Below are 12,419 nucleotides of genomic sequence, written 5' to 3'. Positions count from 1 at the left end.
TTAGTTTTGTACTACTTACTAATTTGTGTTGATAACCAAAGAAATGAACTGATGGAATAAAAAGCAAAAGGTTGCATTTTATCAAACTGAGCAATCAGCATATGTCTCGACAACAGAGCAGTCACGTCGGTACTGAAAACCATTCTGAGAAGAAAATTACCATCAAGCAGATACCAATATGCTAATTGTTGATAAGTGATTTACAGCAATTTTTTTTTATATATGAATTTGAATAGCAACACTGTTGTAATCTTAGTATACAATGTAAACAGCAAGGGTCCCAACACACTTCTCTGAGCACACTTGAATTTACTTTTACATGTGTCAGTGACTCTCCACCCAACGCAACATGCTGTGCCCTCCCCACCAAGAAATCATCAATCACAAATCTCACTTGATAGTCAATATGGGCATACTTTCTGCTATAGGCATATGTATGCTACTGAGGCAGATACCTTTTGATAGTCAAGAAACATCTGTCTGCCTTGATCCTGGCCTTCCAGATAATGTGAGAAAAGTGCAAATTGGTTTTCACATGATGGATATTTTTGGAATCCATGCTGGTTGATATTTAGGTCATTCTGTAGATGATATCTCATTAGATTTGAACTCTGAATACGTTTTAAGATTCTATGGCAAATGACTGTCAAGAATATTGGACATCAGTTTTCTGGATCACTTCTGTTGCTCTCGTTGTAGATGGTTGTGACCTATGTTTTCTTCTAATTGTTGGCACAGTGTTTTCTTTGAAGGATCTTTGGTATATTATGGCTAAAAGAGGGGCAAATTTAGAGAAGCAAATTTGGAACTTTCAACACCACTTTCACGAATATCTGTTTCATTCCTCTTTGCTGAGGTACAAGAATCAAACGGTGGCAGTACTTCTGAATTTTCCTTTGCAAAGGAATATTTGGAAAACAAGTTAGACACTTCTGATTTTCATTTGCTCCCCTCACTTTTTGTTCCTGTCTCATCAACAGTGTTTACATACAACCCGAATTTCTTTGTGTTTTGTGAAAGATCTTTCGATAGTACCCTGCTATGACAGCTGTTTAAGGCTTCATGCATTGCCCTCTTGATAGCCAAATGTGTTCCTTTCAGCACCTGCCTACCACCGTACACTATTGTTGTACAACTGTTATGCAGTAATCTCTGTTTCTGTCAAGTGATTTTATACCAAGAAGGATCACTCTTGTGAACTGTTCTACTAAGTACATTTCTATCCAGCGTGTGATCAAATATTCTTTTAAACTTGAGCCATAGTTTTTGTAAATGCTCCTGGCTTGAGCTTAAAGTTTCAAGTTCCTCATTGTGATATGACACGGCGCCTTCTTTATGTAGTTTGTTGAACATACAAATCTTTCTACTTGTTTTTGTTTCCCTTTTTATTATGTAACACACACATTGCAATATTGTTCTATTCCAATGACAATGGACACGCAGCAACTACCACGAAACTCTATTTCATTCACAAAACTTCATTCATATCTTTTTCAGGCTCACTTCGACTTTCTGGGTGTATCGTAAACAGAATAACAGCAGCAGAAATATTCTTCTTTAAAAGAACAATACACCTGATATTGGTATATACACTCAGCAAGTTGTGTAACAGGTTATAATTGTTTGAACCAGCACATTACTAAACATAATTAGTTTATTTTCCTGTTCCAGTCCTTTGTCTAAGTTGTCAGTACATCGTAAAGTATGACAGAATTATAGGGATGAGCCTCGGAGCACTGTAGGCTCCTTGGGCTACAATGAAATTTACTACAACTTCCAGGTAGGTGGTGGTGATTTTAATTGTGCAGACTCCATAAATTCAGTAGTACCCAGATTTAACAAAATTTAATAGAGTTCATGGGAACATGACCTCTTGTTATGAGAGCAGGCCAACAACTCCTTGCAACTCACATAAAATCTCTCTCCCAGTACTAAAGTGAATGAAAGATCTTGTCTGTAGTGGCCCAGTGCTAAGGGGCCACTATGATGTAGAGGTTGAGGCACAGTGGCGGAGGATGGAGGGGGTTTGTGAGACAATGGTGCTGAGTGATGGTGGCTAGGAAAACCCAACTGGAAGATAAAAAACTTTTATTTAAGTTGTTATACAACAACAAAAGTGCTGTGACACTATATACATGCCCCCTCGGGTGTGTGGCATGGAAGCAACTCGATGGTTGCAGAAGCCAGCTGCTGGAGGTGTGGCTGGCTGTGATCTCTGCACCCAGTGATGCTGACACTTATTTAGCCTGCTCAGCAAAGTGTGCTATGTGGCATCTAGTAAGTGCCAGTGGCAAGTGCAACTGCCAGAACTGTTGTGAAAACCATGTGCATCTGAAAGAAGAGCTCACCCTAACAGGTGATATATGCAGGTGGTGGAGTGCTCGCTATGGTGTTGGTGTGCGGGTGGCTGCACTGCCTTGAACATGAACTGCTGCCCTCCAAGGCAGAAGTTCAGCTGATGCTGTGGAGATCCTTGAAACAGCTCATCTGTCACACAGTAATTCATTGCTAGGTGGTATACTTAGTACTGAAAGGTGGTCTGGGCGAGCTGCAGTGTTAGCTGTTTGTTGGTCCATAAGCTGCTGGTGATTCACGCCATGGTGGGTGCCGCCTGACTTCTCACATCTCTAATAAATACAATGAGTATTTATTTTGCTTTGTGATCTATTTGTTACGGCAATGCAGTGCTTTTAACCACACATGAACAAACATATATTGTATATTTAATGTGCAAACGTAAACCTTTTTAAATCGATCAATGCCTATTGACATTAACAAACTAAAATTAGGGTAAATTAGAATTTTGATGGTGTTTGTTTCCGGATTCTAGTCCAAGTTGTTTGTGAAGTATCGTATTTCAAAAAGTTTCCATGCCAACACTTGTTAGTGCCATTCAACCTGTGTAGTTACTATGTACAATGTCATTATGTTTGCTTACAATGTGTTTGTGGTTTTTTTTGAGTGCATTGTAACTTGCTAGTCAGTGTGTGAGAATCCAAGCAGAAGGTCATGAGTGGACAATGGGATTTACCAATGCAGAAAAGCCGACATGCTCATGGCGTGTGGAGAGTGTAGGAAGAATGCAGTTCATTTTGGTACGATCTATGCAGCAAGATATGCCAACAGATGTCAACCATCTTGGTAGTTGTTTACCGACCACTTCAACCAATTACATGAAAGTAATAATGTAACACCTAGACAGCTTAATCCGAAGAAAACAAGGGACAACAGAAGAGGAGGAAATGAATGTTCTTGCTGCTGTTGCAGTTGATCCTCACGTTAGCTCCTGCACAATTGTATGAGGAAGTGGCATGAGCCAGGCAGGTGTTCTACACATCCTCCATCGACGTAGTTTCTATACTTATCATGTCTCTCTCCATCAAAAGCTGCATGGGAACTATTATGAGAATCGTGTTAACTTCTGTACACATGTACAACCTGTAGTAGTACATCCATTATGTATATTCCCATACAGGAGAGTCATTTTACATGAAAGTTGCTTGCTCGGATTTGGCAGATAAATACAATGTTGCAGTACCAGTTGTATTCTGAACTACGATGCAGAGTTCCTTTGGATGAGCATGCATGTCCAAAGGAACAGGCACTGCGGTGACTGCAGTAGTTATGCTATACATCAAATGTATTTGCAATTGCAAATATGGATAACCATCAGCTGTAGAATGGCATGTGACAATGAAAATTTGTGACTGAGCTGGACTCAAACTTGTATCTCTCGTTTAGTGCCAGAGGTCGCCTTAATCTTTGGCTATCCGTACGTGACTAATGGCCAGACCCAAATTTCCATATGTCATCAACCGTCTCATGCATGTCCACAGGAACTTCGCATTGTAATTCAGAAATACTGACACTGAGCCAGTGGTTTTCAAGCAAGACACCTCACGTGTAAAGGAATATACATAACGTATGTACGACAGGTTGTAGACCTGTAGTTGACAACATATGGAAGTTTTGATTCTGGCTGTGAGTCGTGCACGGATGGTAAAGTGAGGACTTGCGATAAGTGCGAAATCCCGGTTCGAGTCCCGGTTCGGCACAAATTTTCATTGCCTTCATTCCATCCTACAGCTGATGGTTGTCCATTTGATGTATTGCATAACGATATAGTTGCTGCATTGCTTGTTTTTAGGACATGTATGCATGTTCAAAGGAACTTTACATCGTAATCCAGAATAACACAGGCACTCCAATATCTTATCTGAATCACCAATCATTATATCACTATAATCGTCTTTTCAAGCGCTTTCGGATGCCATTAATACAGGTTTAGTTTAAAAATCATATTTACTTCAATATATCGATCGCTACAAGAGTTAAAACTCTTTTTACAAATCAAAGTACGTGTCCTTCACAGAGCTATCATTATCTGAAAACATTCGAAACCTGGAACCGTTTACAAAATAAAAGTAGTGTTTCATCTTATGTGACTCACAAGTGTGTTACAAAGCAATATCACCAAACTTCAATGGGTTGAGGAGTGTGATTCACAAAACAAATTGAGAACAGGAACTACCTGGAAGAGTCATCCAACGACGCTACGGAGCGTTGAAGTTACAAGTGCCGGCACCTGCCCTAGGCCAACAACCCTTCAGTAACAAACACGACCTTGACTGCTGATGGACTGCAGGTGGAATGTCTCGCAATACACCTGTGTTTGTTATTCGATGATGGCTTCTGATTGCCACAATCTTCAGAGGAGAATATGGAGCTAGCTGCTGCGTGGACCGGCCTTGTCTCCTATGAATGCGATGCTGTGCTGCCTTGGTGGGTGAAGTTTTCGGACACGGTTTCCATCTGCAGCTTATTTCTCTCCTGGTACCCTCAAAAATCTCCAGTGTTTTTCGGTATACAGTACGTAACAGAAATATACTGACTGTAACGAAATTATACGGGCTAAGTCTGGTTATGCAACACCTACTGCCATCTACTCTCACTGGAGTGTGCAGCGTTCAACTGTGTTCAATGAATAACGGCAGAGTTTTCTTGAATTTGGCACTTTTATCTAATTTAAAAGAAAAAAATATTATTCCATTTTATAAGAAATTATTAAAATTAGAGATGGTTTTCAAAATGCCTGCCTCCAGTATTGCAGCATGCCTGACATCTGCATACTACTGACTGATAGACTCCCTCAAAAATATCTAGCATGGTGTGAACATTTTCGCACTGTGCATCTACCCTTGCAACTAAGTCTTCCACTGATTCCGCTGGGGTGTCAAACCCCACATTCTTCAGAAGGCCCCCATGAATCGGTTCATTGGATTGAGGTCAGACGATCGAGGCATCCAAGTTACAGGGCCAACTCGACCAATCCAGCAATCTCCAAACGTCTGTGGAATCGGGGTTCTGGCAGCTAGATTGAAATGTATGGGTGTCCTATTGACAGACTGCAAATGGCACCTACTTCAGTAATTCCAGCAGCACTTCACAAATGAACATTGGATGTGCATGCCGGCCGGTGTAGCCGAGCGGTTCTAGGCGCTTCAGTCTGGAACCGCGTGACCGCTACGATCGCAGGTTCGAATCCTGCCTTGGGCATGGATGTGTGCGATGTCCTTAGGTTAGTTAGGTTTAAGTAGTTCTAAGTTCTAGGGGACTGATGACCTCCGATGTTAAGTCCCATAGTGCTCAGAGCCATTGCATGGGTATGGCCTGTGAATCAAGGAAGAAGCATATACATACCAAACAAGTAATCATGCACCATGTCGGCCCCCAAATATATGGTAAAATTTTCTTGATGACCTCAATCATGGGTGGCCTGTAGGTTCTCTTCTGTCTAAATAAGAAAATCTCGAGCATTGAACAAACCTCAGCAGTTGTAGGACACCTCATACCTCAACAAAACATACGCAGCATAATACAGCAGTGTGGTGCAACACTGCAAATACCACTGTCTTAACTCCACACATGGAGTATAATCATGGGCTACCAGCATGTGTGCCGTCTTAAAACGGAATGGATGCCTTCCGTCCTCATGCATCACACTTCAAACTGCTATGTGGCTGCTTTGCACTGCATGCGCAGGAAAATTTATGAGAGTACGATGTGTAAATAGGAAATAAAATTGTCAACAACTTTTTGAGATATGTAATAAAAAATTTTCACCTTTATGAATTACATATATATTTATGTACCATACATATTAAAAATATATAACCTATGTCCATCTGAATGACTCCTTACCCTCTCCCTTAAAACCCACATCCTTTTGTCTTTCCCTCTCCTTCCCTCTTTCCTGATGAAGCAACCGTGGGTTGCGAAAGCTTGAAATGTGTGTGTGTGTTTGTTGTCTCTGTCAGCATACCAAAGCTTTCGTTTGGTAAGTTACAGCATCTTTGTTTTTTTATATATATTTTTCCCACGTGGACTGTTTCCCTCTAGATATTAATAAATAATTATTCTATGTCCATCAGAGGTTTTATTAGAGTATTGCGTAAACTTGTGAAAACTTATCGCCATTTATGCTAACACTTTTCACCTTTATGTATTACATATAAATTTATATACCCTGTATATATTTATATACCATGTATATGTGCCTTATGTCCATCTTCATGTTTGTTAGAGTAGTGTGAAAAATTTGAAGTACTTCGGCCAAGTGGTTGTCAAAATTTTTGGCAGCAACATTCATCAATTAAATGTCTTTATACAGAAAGTTTTATTGCCTATCCAATGTTTATTAGAGTATCATATGAAAATGTTTAGCAAATTGGCCAAGAAATTTTCAAGATTTTTTTGATGTATTATATATATTAAAAATATATAGCTTATGTCTGTCTGAATGCTTATTAGAGCATAATGTATTGGAGTATCGTGTAAAAATCTGAAGTAAATTGGTCAGGAAATTTTCGAGATTTTTGGTCACAACATTAAACATCGACTTATTTTCATATAGTAGTGCAGCTATAAGTTTCTATACACCACACATATTTTAAAAATTGTAATCTACATCTCTCACTAAGTTTATTACAGTATGATCCAAAATTCTAAAGATGCAAAGCTCGTACGCTGACATGAATTGTGTCAAAACAAAAAAAGGGATAGGCAAAATAATGTGAACATTGGTAGTATTGGGATGGGTGTGTTTGGTGGTCAACAATGCAGGTAAGACGCGTGTCTTGCTGGACTGTGCATGTTCAGTATGGACTAGGCATCAGTGCAAGTTGTTTATGAGTAGTGCACACTTCGTATTTGCATTCAGAGGCCGGGGTCGACGTGCAATGAAAGACCTAACAGAGTTCCAAAGAGGGCAGATTGTGGGGGCCCAATTAGCTGGAGCATCAGTAGCAATCAGCCAAATTATGAATGTTTCAGGAGTAACTATTTCAACAGTCCCGACATCCTGCACAAAACGTGAAAAGATATCAGCGTGTAAACGTAATAGTGGGCGAAAATCAAAACTAAATGACAAAGATCGTTGTGCGTTAACACGAATTGGGTAAAAACAATACAAAACTACAGTGGTTAAAGTGACTGCAGTGCCCAATGGCCATCTTCGATACCCCATATCTGTCGGGACTGGCCACTGAGAGCTCCATAAATCAAATGTTCATGGACGAACTGCTATACCGAAACCATTAGTGATGACAGCCAACGCAAAAAAGTGTAAAATATAGTGTCAGAAGCATAAATCCTGGACAGCTGTTCGGTGGATACACGTCATATGGTCTGACGAGTCAATGTTTTCATTATTTTCAACATCGGGCAGGTGAACATTTTAGGTAATCAGGTGCATCCCATTATTCAAATGTTGTTCCCCAACAATGATGCCATATTCCAGGACGATAACGTAACAATTCACACAGCCAGGACAGTACAATCGCGATATGAGGAGCATGCAACTGACCTGCAGCTTCTTCGCTGGCCAGCACAGTCCTCAGACCTGAACATTATCGAACCCTTGTGGGCGGTATTGGAGTGCAGACTCTGGAGCAGACTTACACCTCCCTCGTCACTACAGGAGTTAGAAAAGATTCTGATCGCAGAGTGGCATAACGTTCCACTGGATTATACAATAATTAAATGCCAGTATTCCAAGAAAAGTTGCAGCTGTGTTACGGAAAAATGGGGGGGGGGGGGGGGGGCGGGGTCATATGTTGCTAGAAAAAGAGCTAGTGCTCGAAAGCAAGTGTAAATGCTGTTTTCTGCTATGTGTTTCTACTTCACATATCGATCTACTACATGTGAGTTGTTGCCTTTCCCTTATTTTTCTAGAAGAAATTAATAATTACATCAGAAAAGAAATCAGGTTCTTATAGATGAGAATATTAGCGAACTATCAGTCTAATAAGTCATGGTTGCAGAATACAGAGACGAATTATTAACAGAAGAATGGAAAGACAAGTAGTAGCCAGTGTCAGGGAGAATCAGTTGGGTTTTGGAGAAATATTGGAAAATGCAAGGCAATACTGACTCCATACTTACTTAGGTTAAAGAAAGAGACTTAGAGAAAGCTTTTGACAATGTTTATTGGCATACATTGTTTAAAATGTTCATGGTAGTTGGGATAAAATACAAGAAGCTGCTATCAAACCACTCCAGTTGATGACAGCTGTAGTTAGTTCAACTTTCAAAGCTTAAAACAGGATGTTTATAACTAAACTTTCGTTACTTGATAAGGCCCCCATGAAAAACGAGTGATCGTGGGGGAGAGAGACTTCGTGGAAACATTTGTGAGGACATGTGGAAAAGAAATACGGAATAAACTATTGAAGAAACACATCTTAAAGTCCATATGAGAGAGCACCATTTGTTAATTGTGTGCCATGTTTACATTCCAGGTTACTGACAATGCTCAATATGACAGCCATCTACATCCACGACAGCTTGGGACCACATTGGAGATTGATCTGCTGCTCTCCGAAACATCTTGGGTGGGATGTTGGCTACCTCCCTCGCTATATTCATCTTTAACCTCCAACGTGTATTAGTATGCTGTTGATAAACGCTGTCCTTTAGGTAAGCCCGCAGCCGGAAATAAAATAGGTTCAAGACTGGTGACCTCGATGGTCATGCAGTTTGAAACGATCGGCATATGACTCGGTTCTCTCCAAATGTGTTACACAGTAACCAAATCACCTTCGAACACATGTTGGCAAAGTACATCAGAGTAATGTGCGTCGTTCAAGCTGCTTGTCTTTGAACTTGAGGTTCGAAATCCTCAGAGAAAATGGACCAATCATGAACTGTGCCACGAAGCCACACCACACTGTGATGCGTTTACTGTGCAGGGGAATCACCTGATTCTTCAGTGGTGGTGACGATCCCCAGATGTGAGAGTGTTCGCTGCAGCAGTGAGCGTAAAGTATGCTTCGTCACTCGACAAGATATTCCAGGTCCACTTGTCGTCAACTTCAACTATTGCAAGTAACGTAAAAGCAAATCTACTCAAATGTCTGCATCACGTGGGAAAAGTAAGTGAGTAATGTGAAGTTTGTACGGATAACATTTCACTACTGTTTGCACCATTTTTCGAACAGTGGACCACGGAATGTTCAGCTGTTGTGACACAGATCGTGCACTTCTTGTACATCACACATTGTGTCCAGCGTTCTCAGCCATGGCAACAGTAACTTCTTCAACAATTTTTGGCGCAGCTGACCGTCAGCCTCTCCCACGAGCAGTTCCCAAATCGCCAGTTAACTTGAAGTTCTGAAACGTGTTTTTAAACTCGGATGCGAAAAGAGAACCTGTCTGTACTGCTTTAATGCGTCGATACTCGGGAAGAACAGCAACACTATTGCTGTAGTTTTGATAAAACTCCCTTGTGAGAAAACTTCTGATCACCTCGTCCAGACCCATTTTGACTGTCTGCAACCCTAATGCATACTGATGCTTGTGTTTCAAACCTGCGTAGCCGTACAAGTACCGGGCCTACCAGCAAATCATGACATGAACAATACTAACAACGCAAATCCTGCAGCGCGCAGTCTGAACATCATTCGTACACAGTTGGGTACCCATAAGTGAATAGTTTTCCGCCTAAACTGGCTCAAGTAGCAAAAGTTTAGTTGTAATCTCCTTGTAAATTCTCAAAGCTTTACAGTAAGTATTTGAAGTTGTGGTAGCAACAGTATTAAAACTTATAAGTCAGGGCAACCATGGCATATCTTACGATAATGCGACAAAATGGGCATTCCACGACGTACGCTGAACTGGTAAGGCAGTGTGTATCTGAATGCAAAAATGAAATAGGGTTCCAGTACAAAGGGTCGCGGCAGAGGGTGAAATGAAACGTAGGCATTGGAACTCTGTGTAAATTTATTGTGCACGAGAACAAATGGAACAAGAATGAATAAAAATCAGCTACTGTCTTTCAAAACAGTTTCGCAGTGTGTCGAGAGAGCGTTGCCAACGATAGGGAAGGCGTTGAATGCCGTTGACATTGTCATCAGCAGGTGCCGAAATGCAATGAGGATACCTAACTTGTTTGCAAAGCGTGTTTGCAAAGCGTGTCCGCCGCACGGAGTAGCAGCGTGGTCTTGGGCGCCTTGCCACGGTTTGCGCGACTTCCCCCGTCGGAGGTTCGAATCCTCCCTCGGGCATGGGTGTGTGTGTTGTCCGGTCTGAGGCGCCATGCCACGGTTCGCGCGGCTCGCCCGTCGGAGATTCGATTCTTCCCTCGGGCATGGGTGTGTGTCTTGCCCTTAGCGTTAAGTTAGTTTACGTTAGATTAAGTAGTGTGTAAGCGTAGGGACCGTTGACCTCAGCAGTTTGGTCCCATAGGAACTTATCACAATTATCCAAATTTCCAAGGTGCCTCCCACGCAATGGTCTCTTTAACTATGGATGAGGTCGAAATCGCTTGGGTTGGGGTCTGGTGAACAGAGTGCATGGGGGGGGGGGGGGGGGGGGGGGAGAATTTCCTACTCCCATCGCTATACAGGGTGTCACAAAAAGGTACGGCCAAACTTTCAGGAAACATTCCGCACACACAAAGAAAGAAAATATGTTAATTGGACATGTGTCCGGAAACACTTACTTTCCATGTTAGAGCTCATTTTATTACTTCTCTTCAAATCCCTTTAATCATGGAATGGAAACACACAGCAACAGAACGTACCAGCTTGACTTCAAATACTTTGTTACAGGAAATGTTCAAAATGTCCTCCGTTAGCGAGGATTCATGCATCCACCCTCCGTCGCATGGAATCGCTGATGCAGCCCTGGAGAATGGCGTACTGTATCCCCGTGAGGTAGCAAGTGTTCTGTGAGGCTGTTTTAAGTGCCCAACTGTTTAAAGAGCTGTCTACAAGAGGGTGTAGAGCGAACACTACACATTATACTTATCATACACTTCTGTGCAACAATCACACCGTTGTAAGTTTAGTGCAACTGAAGAAAGTCATCAGAATAAATCTTTTCAAGACAATTTAAACATTGCGTGAGAGTAACAGCAAAAGATAAGATCGAGATTTCAGACAGAATAAATGATGTTCCAGATCAAGAAACTATCAACGAAGGAACAGTTAGACAGTCAAGGTACTACTTTAATGAATCTTGAACAACGGGTAGAATCATTAAATCTAAGTATGGAGAAAGAAATTTCAGGGACTAAATAGGAAATACAAAAGAATAAAGTTGGTGAACTCATAGCAGATGGAACACTAATTGTCTACGAATATAAATGTTCAGAGGAGCTTAGAGGATACAGTGGCAGTCGATGCAGTGGATTCTGATCAATTTGCAATTTGAGGAAAGGCAGATGGAACTGAAAGGGAGGAGAAGAGAATTTGATCATGAATTACAGGAGGGTGCCTCTAAAATTGAACAAAGGTTTGTTGAAGGAGTCACTAGGAATGTGTCTATGTTAGAAGATGAACAATACAATTCAAGTCAGGGAACTGTGAATAATTATGAGAAAAGATGGATTTATCACAGAAGGGAACAGTTAAATAGGGGAACCACGAACAGAGAAAAAAATGCAATAGTTTTATTACAATCTTTTTCTATCGGTACATAAATTTTAAGGTTTTTTCTTTTCTTTTCTTTTTTTTTTTAAAAAAAAAAATACGTAACATTCATTCACTTGCAAGGTTAGCACTGTTTTGCTTTTCTTTTCATACAAAAAGACCACACTGCCACAAAATTGAATTCATCTGTGGATACTTAGAATTTGAACTGCTATGCACTTGCGAATAGTTATGAGTCGTACGAAGAGTTTCGTCATTTACTGTTATCTGCGTATTGCTCCTACTCAGTACAAGATCAGCTGGGACATGGAATGTTTATGATACAGAACTTCAGTCGATCTAAGTTTATGAATCCTACATGCTTCTTTGAAGACATGCTATTGAAAAATCAATTTTTATATAATCTGTGTAACCCAGCTGAGTTGATTAGCACTGCAAGAGCTTGAGTGTGCGAACAGGGAGGTATCACATAGGAGAAGAGGGCTGAAG

Source organism: Schistocerca gregaria, chromosome 3 (genome assembly GCF_023897955.1).
Source record: "Schistocerca gregaria isolate iqSchGreg1 chromosome 3, iqSchGreg1.2, whole genome shotgun sequence".
Taxonomy (NCBI): Eukaryota; Metazoa; Arthropoda; class Insecta; order Orthoptera; family Acrididae; genus Schistocerca; species Schistocerca gregaria.
Note: the sequence above shows the minus strand (reverse complement) of the source record.